Raw genomic sequence first — 16,056 nt, 5'->3', positions numbered from 1 at the left:
TATCGACGGACTGTCAATCAAAGCAGAAATTCACAAATCAGAGCTAACAGATTGCCTTCCTGTAGGCGGGATGTAGAGCGAGAGCTCTGACAATAGGGTGGTGTTGAGGTCATGTGATCGCTCTGCTGGCAGATGTAAAAAGTGTGTTCAGTATTCATAACATTACAATATGTCGAATCCGCCACCAAAGAATACGTTTTGTAAAGTATAAAGAACAGAAAAGGCAGCTGCAGGAGTTTGAATGCATTTGTACCGCGGGCTCAGCTTTGAGGAGCTGGAATGGGTTTTTTTCTTTTGTAGAAACGTTTCCATACTAACTTTTATAATAACATTCATTTACAATTGATGCCAATGATGAATACGTTTTTGTCACTAAGTAGCTATTAACATTTGAAATATTGCGTGCTTTGATGTATGTTTCAATATTAACTAAATCAAGTTATGAATCAAACTAAGTCTTTTTGCATGCCGGTAATTGATTTATTAAAATGTTTTGTTATACTGCTATTTTATACAGACGTCTTAAAATAACGCTAGAATATTTTTTGTTGAAACATTATAATAATTATTATACAAAGGTACCTAATTAAAAGGTTGATAAAAACGTCTGTTTAATCTTTGCAATTTATTGTATTCACTAAAATTAAAGTGTTTGAATTTTTAACTCTGTGCATATTCTATGTGATTTCCATCTTTCACATTATTTATTCAAATGAATAAAGGACGGTTTAGATTAGCTTTATTTATAATGTTACAGGTTTAAACATAGAAAATGTTTTTAATTTGACATTTTCCCAAGGAGTGCTAATAGTGGGCCGCAGTGCCTGATGCAGCTGAACAGGTAGGCCTTGGGGGGGGGGGGGTCGGAATTGGGAACCCCTGCTTTAATCCACTCCTCCACCTAGCCACATGTCCTAAGCCTACAAGCAGTCCCTCTTACTTTCTTTCCTGTTCATATTTTCCAGGTTCCAGTCCAGCAGCAGGCAGTGGAAAATATCCTGATTGTGGGAAAGGTTTCACCCAGTTAGGACACCTGAAAACACACCAGCAAATTCACACAGGAGAGAAACTGTATCGCTGCTCTGACTGTGGAAAGAGTTTCAGTCGGTTACGAAGCCTGAAAACACACCAACGAATTCACACAGGAGAGAAACCGCATGGTTGCTCTGACTGTGGGATGAGTTTCAGTCAATCAGGACACCTGAAAGCACACCAGCGAATTCACACAGGAGAGAAACCATATTGCTGCTCTGACTGTGGGAAGAGTTTCAGGGAAAGAGGAACCCTGAGAAATCACGAGCGAATTCACACAGGAGAGAAACCGTATTGCTGCTCTGACTGTGGGAAGAGTTTCAGTCAATCAGGAGCCCTGAAAGCACACCAGCAAATTCACACAGGAGAGAAACCGTATTGCTGCTCTGACTGTGGGAAGAGTTTCAGTCTGTTAGGACACCTGAAATCACACCAGCAAATTCACACAGGAGAGAAACCGTATTGCTGCTCTGACTGTGGGAAGAGTTTCAGTCAATCAGGACACCTGAAATCACACCAGCAAATTCACACAGGAGAGAAACCGTATTGCTGCTCTGACTGTGGGAAGAGTTTCAGAGTTTCAGAACAACTGAAAAGACACCAGCGAATTCATACAGGAGAGAAACCGTATAGCTGCTCTGACTGTGGGAAGAGTTTCAGAGTTTCAGAACATCTGATAGCACACCAGCGAATTCACACAGGAGAGAAACCGTATCGCTGCTCTGACTGTGGGAAGAGTTTCAGTCAGTTAGCAGCCCTAAGAAAACATGAGCGAATTCACACAGGAGAGAAACCGTATCACTGCTCTGACTGTGGAGAGAGTTTCAGAGAAAGAGGAACCCTGACAAAACATGTGCGAATTCACACAGGAGAGAAACCGTATTTCTGCTCTGACTGTGGGAAGAGTTTCAGAGTTTCAGAACAACTGAAAACACACCAGCGAATTCATACAGGAGAGAAACCGTATTGCTGCTCTGACTGTGGGAAGAGTTTCAGTCAGTTAAGTAACCTCAAACAACACACCAGCAAACTCACACAGGAGAGAAATTGTACCAGTGCTCTGACTGTGGAAACAGTTTCAACAAGTTAGGACATCTTCAAACACACCAGTGAATTCACAACGGAGACAAACCCTAAGGACCATGTTCATTCAGAAAGAAACATTACCTTACATCAGCGCTCCAGATAAGGTTTTGGGTCTGGGAGTAACTTACCCTTTTAACACTGAGAGTAAAATGTTTTTCAGTGGGTAAAATGCAACATTACCTTGAAGTCCTGAGTAATCTCGATAAATACTGTACAATCTTTGATGGTAATGGGCAGGCATTAAAAAAAAAAGCCTTCCATTTTAACTGCAATGTTTCTTTGAACTACGGCACAACCACAGTTCTCCAAGGTTCTTTATCGGCTCAGCGCATTTTTTTTCCAGGTATCACACTGACTCTACAAATCAATTACATTATATTTTAACATGAACCTCTTTTGCGATACAGACGTACCTGGCACGTCATGATTAAAAACATGGTTAAAAATGTTTAAAACAAATATATAAATCTGGATTGCTCTTTTTTCACTCGGGGTGGTTCATTGAGGAGTTATTACACAACATATTAATGTCATTATATTACATAGATAAAATATATTTGATGTGATGCAGTTGTTAAATGTAATTTACAGCCTGTTTGAATGCAAGCAGTGGCCATCTTTGGCTTGCACTGGAAACAGCCAGAATGAATTTAAAACAATCTGTGTGTAACTTTCGTTTTCTTTTCAATGAGGACTGATAATAAAAAAAGTTTACCTTTTGATTAGTAGCTGTTTTATCGAGCTGTGCTTCATGAAATCAGCTTTGAAGTTACATACGACTATTTGTCTGTCTTGTTTTGTTCATGCGACAGAGAGGAAGATACTTCCTGCTCCTGACTGTCACCGTATGACACCATTGTAATGCACCGAGCGTGTGGGAGCTACTGTATCATCGTGTGACACCATTGTAATGTACAGAGCGTGTGGGAGCTACTGTATCATCGTGTGACACCATTGTAATGTACAGAGCGTGTGGGAGCTACTGTATCATCGTGTGACACCATTGTAATGTACAGAGCGTGTGGGAGCTACTGTATCATCGTGTGACACCATTGTAATGTACAGAGCGTGTGGGAGCTACTGTATCATCGTGTGACACCATTGTAATGTACAGAGCGTGTGGGAGCTACTGTATCATCGTGTGACACCATTGTAATGTACAGAGCGTGTGGGAGCTACTGTATCATCGTGTGACACCATTGTAATGTACAGAGCGTGTGGGAGCTACTGTATCATCGTGTGACACCATTGTAATGTACAGAGCGTGTGGGAGCTACTGTATCATCGTGTGACACCATTGTAATGTACAGAGCGTGTGGGAGCTACTGTATCATCGTGTGACACCATTGTAATGCACAGAGCGTGTGGGAGCTACTGTATCATCGTGTGACACCATTGTAATGCACCGAGCGTGTGGGAGCTACTGTATCATCGTGTGACACCATTGTAATGCACCGAGCGTGTGGGAGCTACTGTATCATCGTGTGACACCATTGTAATGCACCGAGCGTGTGGGAGCTACTGTATCATCGTGTGACACCATTGTAATGTACAGAGCGTGTGGGAGCTACTGTATCATCGTGTGACACCATTGTAATGTACAGAGCGTGTGGGAGCTACTGTATCATCGTGTGACACCATTGTAATGTACAGAGCGTTTGGGAGCTACTGTATCATCGTGTGACACCATTGTAATGTACAGAGCGTTTGGGAGCTACTGTATCATCGTGTGACACCATTGTAATGTACAGAGCGTGTGGGAGCTACTGTATCATCGTGTGACACCATTGTAATGTACAGAGCGTGTGGGAGCTACTGTATCATCGTGTGACACCATTGTAATGTACAGAGCGTGTGGGAGCTACTGTATCATCGTGTGACACCATTGTAATGTACAGAGCGTGTGGGAGCTACTGTATCATCGTGTGACACCATTGTAATGCACCGAGCGTGTGGGAGCTACTGTATCATCGTGTGACACCATTGTAATGTACAGAGCGTGTGGGAGCTACTGTATCATCGTGTGACACCATTGTAATGCACCGAGCGTGTGGGAGCTACTGTATCATCGTGTGACACCATTGTAATGTACAGAGCGTGTGGGAGCTACTGTATCATCGTGTGACACCATTGTAATGTACAGAGTGTGTGGGAGCTACTGTATCATCGTGTGACACCATTGTAATGCACCGAGCGTGTGGGAGCTACTGTAGCTGCAACTTTTATAAAAATATATAAATACATAAAACATTTTTGTCCAGTGTCGTAAACTCAGCGAAAATAAAAATAATCATTAGGAACCGTGTGTTTTTTGTATATAGCTACTGTAAGTGAAACCTTGTATCTCAGACTTGTGTCTGGTTGAGTTGATTGGCGAGAAACTGTTAGGCTAGTGAGTTTGAGCATACAATTGATATATTTTACATATTTTTCAAAGACTGTATCTTACTTTTGTAATCCCTGTAGTCATAGTTCTTTTATAAATTTATATTAGATCTAATTTCATTTTTCTACTAACCCCCCCCCCAAAAAAAACTATTATTCATTTTTTGTATATTTCATTTGATTTTTTTTCTTTTCTTTCTATTCTTTATTTTTTTTAAATAATTAAGAAATTCTAGAACAAGAAAAGACCATTCGGCCCACCTCTGTTCGCTCGCTTAATGCAAGCGTGGTCCGTTAGCACTCGGGAGGAAAAACAAAAAACTCCTAACTATTTATTAGAGGAAATAAAACCTCAGGAAATCCATGGCTAATGGACCACACTTCTTCAAGGAAGCACGCAAGGTCTTGTTATGATCACAGAGAGGGTTATACAGTATTGTTCAGTCTATTCTTGAAGGATCCGATAGTCTCTTCTATAGCCTGTTCCAATGGTTCATCACCCTCTCTGTGAAAAAGCTCCTTCTCCCCTCGGTTCTGAATATGCCCTTCAGCTTCCACCTGTGGCCCCTCGTTCTGTTCTCTGAAAAATAATTCCCAGCAGTTACTTTGGTAAACCCCTTGACAATTTTAAATAATAATAATAATAATAATAATAATAGTAAACTTTATTTTGTATAGCGTCCTTAAAAGCAGTCATCTCAGAGTGCTTCACAATTAATAGTACAGCAATAAATAAAAAGAATATACATAAAAATCATAAAAATGTCTTTCTAAAAAAAGTAAGTCTTTAAATTAGCTTTAAAAACACTCAAAGAAGCTGAGTCCCTGATCTCTAGTGGAATAGAGTTCCATAATTTGGGAGCATAGCAACAGAAGGCCCTGTCGCCCATAGAGCGCAGGCGAGCAGACGGGACACACGGCAGTCTGAGATCAGCAGAGCAGAGATAAAAGATCTGACAGAGAAGTCGGAGTTAGCCCATGAAGAGCCTTATATGTCAGCATTCAAAATTTTAAAATCAATTCTAAACCTGATAGGCAGCCACTGCAAGGCCTCCAAGACAGGAGTGATGTGATCTCTTGAGCGGGACCGAGACAAAATTCTGGCTGCAGAGTTTTGAACAAATTGAATTTTAGTGAGGATGCTATTAGACACCCCAGCGAGCAGAGCGTTACAGTAATCGATCCTGGAGAAAACAAAAGCATGAATCAGTTTTTCAGCTGCAGGTAGAGAAAGCATGGGACGCAGTCTGGCAATATTTCTAAGGTGAAAAAAAAGAAACCTTGACAGTATTCAGCACATGCGATTCAAAAGTTAAATTTTAGATCTGAACTCAAGCATGGTTCCATCAACAGTCAGATTTAAAGCATTGGTTATTCCTAGCTGGCGGGGAGTACCTAACAACATTACATCAGTCTTGTCACAATTAAGGTGTAAAAAGGTGTAAATACCTCTTAAGTCCCCTCTGGCTCTCCTCCTTCCTAGGCTCTACAGATTCAGCTCTTTCAGTCTCTCTTCATATGACATGCCCTTCAGTCCTGGAATTAATCGTGTTGCTCTCTGTACTCTCTCCAATGCCTCAATGTCTTTCTTATGATAAGGGGTCCAGAACTGGACACACTATTCTAGGTGTGGTCGTACCAGTGGATTGTATAATTAATATAACTTCTCTTGATTTGAATTCATCTGTCTTGAATATATAACCTAACATTCTATTTGCCTTTTTTATAGCTTCTTAAGAGATTCATCCATTACTACCCCCAAGTCCTTTTCATACATAGCCTCCTCTGTTTCATCACTATTCATGCTGTTTTTGTGCCGTATGTGCAAGACTTGTATTTATTCACATGTGTCAGCCCAAGCTTGAATCTTATCTAAAGCTGTGTGGCAAAGTGGTTTGCAGTGTGCAGGTGTAGAGGTGATGCAGTGCTTAAACAAGGACAGACAACAAAGTACTGGTGAAATGATGGTTTATTTATAATCCAAAGTCTGATGACAACAGTAAAGAATAATGAGAACTGGCAGTACACAATGATGTGTCTTGCCCAGTTAAATCCAAGGGTTCAGTCCCGAAACAGTAAACACGGTATGTAAACACACACAGTGAACACAAACACGGCCACAAGGGTAAAGTGAGTGCTGTAGTGCTCGTGGTGCAAATGCAATTTATCAAGTGCAGTGTTGTCCGTGTTTAGTGCTGGCCTGTAGCGACAGCTCCGGATCGTGATAGCCGTCTAATAACAAGAAACAGGATACAATTAGATATGACAAACAAAGAAAACACTCCTGATTTAGAACACGGCTCCCCTTGAAAACCAGGAAATTATTATTATTTATTTCTAAGCAGCCGCCCTTATCCAGGGCGACTTACAATTGTTACAAGATATCACATTATTTTTTACATACAATTACCCATTTATACAGTTGAGTTTTTACTGGAGCAATCTAGGTGAAGTACCTTGCTCAAGGGTACAGCAGCAGTGTCCCCCACCTGGGATTGAACCCAAGACCCTCCGGTCAAGAGTCCAGTGCTCTCCTTCCGGGTTCGCATTAACCATAACAAAAGGAACAGATCACCTCGCTACGTCCCTGTGTCAGAGTGGTTAGCCGTGTGCAGGTGCAGGTGATTAGTAATCAGAGAGACAATGATAAATCCAGGTGCAATGGCGTTTTATTTTTAAACCCAAAGGCCTGATGGCAAACAGCAGTAAACAATAAACAATGAGAAGCGATACAGCGGTGTGTATTGTTTTATTTGTAATCCTCGGGTTGGCTCTGAAATAATAGTCCCGTTCTTTTAAACACCCACTGCTAACCATCCACAAAGTGAAACTGATGAGGTCACTTATGCTATAGATTCCAGCACAAGCGGTGGCGAAACAGGCCAGTCAGCAAGCCCTAAATAGTCTGTACCACTCAAAACATCAAAGAGAAAGAGGACTATTGCAGTCTGTAGTAACCCAACAGCCTGAGATAGTTGGGTTACTGTTCGTAGTAACCCAACTATCTCAGGCTGTTGGGTTACTACGGACTGCAATAGAGAACAACCCAACCAGAGACATGATACAATTGATTAGTGAAGAAAATCAAAGGTCTAGGGACCATGAAGCACAATAGTTTCAAATGCTTATGCAACAAACACCGCACACAGGATGGCCATCTCAAGGTCCACATCTCCAATGGCCCAACGTGACATTGGTTTCTCGAAATCAAAGAGCAAATGAGTATTGTTAGTATGATCATCCTCAGTCAGTGTCCCCAGTATCAGTCCAGCAAGATGTGTCAATGAGACAGACGCCACAGTCAACTCCCTTGCTTGATTCACGTGGAACGTCATCTCCTGTTTCTCCACACGAGTTTCAACCAATATCTGATAGTGATTCATACGAAACAAACATGACTTATAGACGACTGTGATTAGTTAACAGTAGAAGGACCGGAGATATACTCATGCCTAGAAGCCCTGCAGCAGTCTTTCTGACAGTTGTATTCAAAACACTGAATAACAAAAGGATAAACAAACAGTAAGATGTAATTATTTTTTTTATTGAGTATGTCACAAATATCTGAACAACTGAAGCATATATATATATATATATATATATATATATATATATATATATATATATATATATATACACACAGACATGCTTAAATTTGTTGGTACCCTTACAGCTCATTAAAATAATGCTTCATTCCTCCTGAAAAGTGATGAAATTAAAAGCTATTTTATCATGTATACTTGCATGCCTTTGGTATGTCATAGAATAAAGCAAAGAAGCTGTGATTTCCATTACACGAGAGTAGATGTTAAAACTTCATGCTGATTTGAACTCGGCTCTCGCCAAGATAAGCACCAACTAAGACGTAGCTTTACAGTAAACTAATGTGATCCATATGTGTCTCCATCCATTTACGTTTCCTTCCATATGATGATGTAGATATCCTTCTGTCTGGTGTTAATGGCTGAAGTGTAATGCTGGCTCCAGGGATCAGCTTATTTTGCCTCCCTGGCGCATCAGCACACACAACGGCTGCGATGCTGGCTCCGGGGATCAACCAAAGTGCGGCCTCCCCAGCGCATCAGCATGACAACCGTCTGGATTGAGCTAAGTAGGGTACATCTCTGGGGTTTTCAAGTGGGCACCTTCCATCCTCAGTGTTTCGTCGACTAGCCCACGACACCTCAAGAGGGCTCGACGGTGATTCTGGCGTCCCAGCATCACCCCCCTCCGTCCCCCACTCAACTCAGCCCAGCTTACTTACCTGTCCCCAGCCAGAATCTTTCCGTCTCAACCACAGCCAGTTGCTGCTCCTCTCTGCTGCTTCTGATAAGTTCTTCACTGTGCGACGCAACTCTTGGCCACTGAATCCGACGTCTCTGAGAAACCGGGTTGTAGAGTGTGCCACAAATCCTCGACAACCCACTTCCACTGGGTAAACCCGAACTCTCCATCCTCGCTGTTCCGCTTCAGTGGCTAGTTGAGCATACCGCAGTTTCTTCCTCTCATACGCCTCATCTACAGCATCCTCCCATGGCACTGTTAACTCTACCAGGTGAACAAGGCGTGCTGATCCAGACCACAAGACAATATCTGGTCGAAGGTTAGTGGTGGCAATCTCAGGTGGAAAAATAAGCCGTTGACCAACATCTGCGTACACAGTCAGTGGCCACAGCAACCTCGGCAGTAGACCAAACTGAAAGCACCAGAGTTTTAGTTTACCTGGTAGAGCGCAGCTGTCTATGCTCTTCAACCCTTCCACTGCTTGTTGTCTAACTTCTCCCACACGAACTGTGTCCTTTAGATCCCCGTCGTACCATCTCCCAAGACTCTTCACTGGCTTCTCAGACACTGTTGATATTGCCTCACCATTAATGAAGGATGTTTTATCTACTACTTTGCCTTTAATTATAGAGATGCTCCTTGATTTAGTGGGCTTGAATTGCATTCGTGCCTATTCAATGTTATTGGTTAATTTGCCCAATAATCGATTAGTGCAGGCTACTGTTGTGACTAATCCATTTGAACACTTTAAAAGTAAATGGTATTTACTCTGGTCCCTCCGCAGTCAGATACGCGACGGATTACTCGATTTGTATTTGATTTACCCCAAGATTTGGAAAAACTCCTAAAATACCATAAGAGAGATATAATTGTAATCTAATGCTGATATATTTGTAATTTGGGTTTGTCAGGGGCAATAGACCTGAAACATTACAGGAGAACTTCACAGTCAGATTTTGATCCCAGGGCTCGGTTTCACCAGCATCAGTCTTTACTGACTTTGCTTTCACACAGAAAGGCTTTATGTTTAACTTTGCATTTTTAAACTGGTGTAACCCAGAGCAAACCCCACAGATAAAATGCACACACTTTAATCCACTCCTCCACCTAGCCACATGCCCGAAGCCTACAAGCAGCCCCTCTTACTTTCTTTCCTGTTCATATTTTCCAGGTTCCAGTCCAGCAGCTAAAGCGAGGGCGGGCGCTGGAGAATATCCTGACTGTGGGAAAGGTTTCACCCAGTTAGGGCATTTTAAAATACACCAGGGAACTCACACAGGAGAGAAACCGTATCTCTGCTCTGACTGTGGGAAGAGTTTCAGGGGTTCAGGAACCCTGATAACACACCAGCGAATTCACACAGGAGAGAAACCGTATTGCTGCTCTGACTGCGGGAAGAGTTTCAGTTTTTCAGTGTACCTGAAAACAGACCCCAAGATTAACCAGCATCAGTCTTTACTGACTTTGCTTTCACACAGAAAGGCTTTAAGTTTAACTTTGCATTTTTAAACTGGTGTAACCCAGAGCAAACCCCACAGCTAAAATGCACACACTTTAATCCAGGGGTTCCAAACAGCACCACCTTCGGGCCGCGGGTGCAATGACATTCTATGTGTTTTTTTCTATTAATAATGATAAGCAGGCGTCGGCAGCAGCTGTAATTATAGAAAAATAAAGTGTAGCAAGGGAGTATCGGCGGACTGTCAATCAAAGCAGAAATTCACAAATCAGAGCTAACAGATTGCCTTCCTGTAGGCGGGATGTAGAGCGAGAGCTCTGACAATAGGGCGGTGTTGAGGTCATGTGATCGCTCTGCTGGCAGATGTAAAAAGTGTGTTCAGTATTCATAACATTACAATATGTCGAATCCGCCACCAAAGAATACGTTTTGCAAAGTATAAAGAACAGAAAAGGCAGCTGCAGGAGTTTGAATGCATTTGTACCGCGGGCTCAGCTTTGAGGAGCTGGAATGGGTTTTTTTCTTTTGTAGAAACGTTTCCATACTAACTTTTATAATAACATTCATTTACAATTGATGCCAATGATGAATACGTTTTTGTCACTAAGTAGCTATTAACATTTAAAATATTGCGTGCTTTGATGTATGTTTCAATATTAACCAAATCAAGTTATGAATCAAACTGATAAGTCTTGTTACATGCCGTTAATTGATTTATTAAAATGCTCGTTCACAGACGTCTTAAAATAACGCTAGAATATTTTTTGTTGAAACATAATAATGATAATTATACAAAGGTACCTAATTTAAAAGGTTGATAAAAACATCTGTTTAATCTTTGCAATTTATTGTATTCATTAAAATTAAAGTGTTTGAATTTTTAACTCTGTGCATATTCTATGTGATTTCCATCTGTCACATTATTTATTCAAATGAATAAAGGACAGTTTAGATTAGCTTTATTTATAATGTTACAGAATTTAAACATAGAAAATGTTTTTAATTTGACATTTTCCCAAGGAGTTCTAATAGTGGGCCGCAGTGCCTGATGCAGCTGAACAGGTGGGCCTCGGGGGGGTAAAAAAAATTGAGAACCCCTGCTTTAATCCACTCCACCACCCAGCCACACGCCCGAAGCCTACAAGCAGCCCCTCTTACTTTCTTTCCTGTTCATATTTTCCAGGTTCCAGTCCAGCAGCTAAAGCGAGGGCGGGTGCTGGAGAATATCCTGACTGTGGGAAAGGGTTCACCCAGTTAGGGCATTTTAAAACACACCAGCAAATTCACACAGGAGAGAAACCGTATTGCTGCTCTGACTGTGGGAAGAGTTTCATTCGCTTAGGAAACCTGAAAACACACCAGCAAATTCACACAGGAGAGAAACCGTATTGCTGCTCTGACTGTGGGAAGAGTTTCAGTGTGTTGCAAAACCTGAAAAAACACCAGCAAATTCACACAGGAGAGAAACCGTATCACTGCTCTGACTGTGGGAAGAGTTTCAGGGAAAGAGGAAACCTGAGAAATCACGAGCGAATTCACACAGGAGAGAAACCGTATTGCTGCTCTGACTGTGGGAAGAGATTCAGTCTGTTAGGACACCTGAAATCACACCAGCAAATTCACACAGGAGAGAAACCGTATCACTGCTCTGACTGTGGGAAGAGTTTCAGAGTTTCAGAACAACTGAAAAGACACCAGCGAATTCATACAGGAGAGAAACCGTATTTCTGCTCTGACTGTGGGAAGAGTTTCAGAGTTTCAGAACAACTGAAAACACACCAGCGAATTCATACAAGAGAGAAACCGTATAGCTGCTCTGACTGTGGGAAGAGTTTCAGAGTTTCAGAACATCTGAAAGCACACCAGCGAATTCATACAGGAGAGAAACCGTATCGCTGCTCTGACTGTGGGAAGAGTTTCAGTCAGTCAGCAGCCCTAAGAAATCATGAGCGAATTCACACAGGAGAGAAACCGTATCAGTGCTCTGACTGTGGGAAGAGTTTCAGTCTGTTAGGAAACCTGAAAACACACCATCAAATTCACACAGGAGAGAAACCGTATTGCTGCTCTGACTGTGGGAAGAGTTTCAGAGTTTCAGAACAACTGAAAACACACCAGCGAATTCATACAGGAGAGAAACCGTATCGCTGCTCTGACTGTGGGAAGAGTTTCAGTCGGTTAAGTAACCTCAAAAAACACACCAGCAAACTCACACAGGAGAGAAATTGTATCAGTGCTCTGACTGTGGAAACAGTTTCAACAAGTTAGGACATCTTCAAACACACCAGTGAATTCACACCGGAGACAAACCCTAAGGACCATGTTCATTCAGAAAGAAACATTACCTTACATCAGCGCTCCAGATAAGGGTTTGGGTCTGGGAGTAACTTACCCTCTAATTTTAACACTGAGAGTAAAATGTTTTTCAGTGGGTAAAATGCAACATTACCTTGAAGTCCTGAGTAATCTCGATAAATACTGTACAATCTTTGATGCTAATGGGCAGGCATTAAAAAAAAAAAAGCCTTCCATTTTAACTGCAATGTTTCTTTGAACTACGGCACAACCACAGTTCTCCAAGGTTCTTTATCGGTTCAGCGCATCTTTTTTTCCAGGTATCACACTGACTCTACAAATCAATTACATTATATTTTAACATGAACCTCTTTTGCGATAGGGACGTACCTGGCACGTCATGATTAAAAACATGATTAAAAATGTTTAAAACAGATATATAAATCTGGATTGCTGTTTTTTCCCTCAGGGTCGCTCATCGAGGAGTTTTTACTACACAACATATTAGGTTGGTTGCTTTAATGTCATTATATTACACAGATAAAATATATTTGATGTGACACAGTTGTTAAATGTAATTTACAGCCTGTTTGAATGCAAGCAGTGGCCATCTTTGGCTTGTACTGGAAACATCCAGAATGAATTTAAAACAATCTGTGTGTAACTTTTCTTTTCATTTCAATGAGGATTGATAATAAAATAAGTTTACCTTTTGATTAGTATCTGTTTTATCAAGCTGTGCTTCATGAAATCAGCTTTGAAGTTACATACGACTATTTGTCTATGTCTTGTTTTGTTCATGTGACAGAGAGGAAGATACTTCCTGCTCCTGACTGTCATCGTGTGACACCATTGTAATGTACAGAGTGTGTGGGAGCTACTGTATCATCGTGTGACACCATTGTAATGCACCGAGCGTGTGGGAGCTACTGTATCATCGTGTGACACCATTGTAATGCACCGAGCGTGTGGGAGCTACTGTATCATCGTGTGACACCATTGTAATGCACCGAGCGTGTGGGAGCTACTGTATCATCGTGTGACACCATTGTAATGTACAGAGTGTGTGGGAGCTACTGTATCATCGTGTGACACCATTGTAATGCACCGAGCGTGTGGGAGCTACTGTATCATCGTGTGACACCATTGTAATGTACAGAGTGTGTGGGAGCTACTGTATCATCGTGTGACACCATTGTAATGCACCGAGCGTGTGGGAGCTACTGTATCATCGTGTGACACCATTTTAATGTACAGAGCGTGTGGGAGCTACTGTGTCATCGTGTGACACCATTGTAATGTACAGAGTGTGTGGGAGCTACTGTATCATCGTGTGACACCATTGTAATGTACAGAGCGTGTGGGAGCTACTGTATCATCGTGTGACACCATTGTAATGTACAGAGCGTGTGGGAGCTACTGTATCATCGTGTGACACCATTGTAATGTACAGAGTGTGTGGGAGCTACTGTATCATCGTGTGACACCATTGTAATGCACCGAGCGTGTGGGAGCTACTGTATCATCGTGTGACACCATTGTAATGTACAGAGTGTGTGGGAGCTACTGTAGTGCCAACTTTAAAAAAAGTGTTGTAAACTCAGCGATCATAGGGTAAAAATAAATATTAGGAACCGTGTGTTTTTTGTATATAGCTACTGTGAGTGAAACCTTGTATCTCAGACTTGTTGTGTCTGGGTGAGTTGGTTGGAGAGGAACTGTTAGGCTAGTGAGTTTGAGCATACAATTGATATATTTTACATATTTTTCGAATACTGTATCTTATTTTTGTAATCCCTGTAGTTATACTTCTTACTTTAATAAATTTATATTTGATCTAATTTCTTTTTTCTACTGTCCCCCAAAAAACTATTATTCATTATTTGTATATTTCATCTGATTTTTTTTCTCTTCATTTGATTCCTTTTTTTTCTATTCTTTTTTTAAATAACATAAGAAATTCTAGAACAAGAAAAGACCATTCGGCCCACCTCTGCTCCGTTAACACTCAGGAGAGGAAAAACAAAAAACTCTTGTGTGAAAAATAATTCTCAGCAGTTACTTTGGTAAACCCCTTGACAATTTTAAATCCCTCTTAAGTCCCCTCTGGCTCTCCTTCTTCCTAGGCTCTACAGATTCAGCTCTTTCAGTCTCTCTTCATATGACATGCCCTTCAGTCCTGGAATTAATCGTGTTGCTCTCTGTACTCTCTCCAATGCCTCAATGTCTTTCTTATGATAAGGGGACCAGAACTGGACACACTATTCTAGGTGTGGTCGTACCAGTGCATTGTATAATTAATATAACTTCTCTTGATTTGAATTCATCTGTCTTGAATATATAACCTAACATTCTATTTGCCTTTTTTCATAGCTTCTCTGCACTGTCTAGTTGGCTTAAGTGATTCATCCCCAAGTACTTTTCATACATAGCCTCCTCTATTTCATTACTATTCATGCTGTTTTTGCGTCCTATGTGCAAGACTTTGTATTTATTCACATGTGTCAGCCCAAGCTTGAATCTTGTCTAAAGCTGTGTGGCAAAGTGGTTTGCAGTGTGCAGGTGTAGAGGTGATGCAGTGCTTAAAACAAGGATTGACAACAAAGTACTGGTGAAATGATGGTTTATTTATAATCCAAAGTCTGATGACAACAGTAAAGAATAATGAGAACTGGCAGTACACAATGATGTGTCTTGCCCAGTTAAATCCAGGGGTTCAGTCCCGAAACAGTAACCACGGTATTTAAACACACACAGTGAACACAAACACGGTCACAAGGGTGCTGTAGTGCTCGTGGTGCAAATGCAATTTTTCTTCCTGAGCAACATCCGAAGAATCCGACCCTTCCTCACCAACTATGCTACCCAGCTCCTGGTCCAGGCCCTGGTACTCTCCCGCCCAGACTACTGCAACTCCCTCCTGGCTGGCCTCCCTGCGTCCGCCACCCGTCCGCTCCAGCTCATCCAGAACTCTGCTGCCCGCCTAGTGTTCTCTCTGCCTCGCTTCGCCCACGCTACTCCACTACTCCGCTCGCTCCACTGGCTCCCGATCACCGCTCGCATCCAGTTCAAGACTCTTGTACTAGCCTACAGATGCCTTGACCAGTCTGCACCCAGCTACCTCCAGACCCTCATCTCTCCCTACACCCCCACTCGTTCTCTCTGCTCCGCCTGCACTAGAAGACTAGCTCTACCACCGCTACGCTCCCCTGCCTCCAAAGCCCGCTCCTTCTCCACCCTTGCTCCGCAGTGGTGGAATGACCTTCCTACAGATGTCAGGACTGCCCAGTCCCTGACCACATTCCGGCGCCTCCTTAAGACTCACCTCTTCAAAGAGCACCTGTAGAACTCCTCTGTTTGTAAATGTGCTTTAATTTGCTCTTATCAGCCCCTATTTTACTGCATTTAATCCTGTACTTCAGAATACTGTAATCTGCCAAGTTTTTAACCTGTAGTACTTTGTATTTAATCACATCCTGATGTAACTATCACTATTTAATCATATCCTGATGTAA

The 16,056-nt window shown here is 41.8% G+C and overlaps 1 pseudogene; it reads left to right on the top strand.

Annotated features, from left to right (window-relative positions):
* The window catches only part of LOC131709132 (zinc finger protein 665-like), a 119,554-nt pseudogene extending 105,177 nt beyond the window's left edge, over positions 1-14,377 (top strand).
* The last annotated feature ends 1,679 nt before the right edge of the window (positions 14,378-16,056 follow it).

Source organism: Acipenser ruthenus, chromosome 41 (assembly GCF_902713425.1).
Source record: "Acipenser ruthenus chromosome 41, fAciRut3.2 maternal haplotype, whole genome shotgun sequence".
In the NCBI taxonomy this organism is placed as follows: Eukaryota; Metazoa; Chordata; class Actinopteri; order Acipenseriformes; family Acipenseridae; genus Acipenser; species Acipenser ruthenus.
This window is presented reverse-complemented; position numbering and strand designations above follow the sequence as displayed.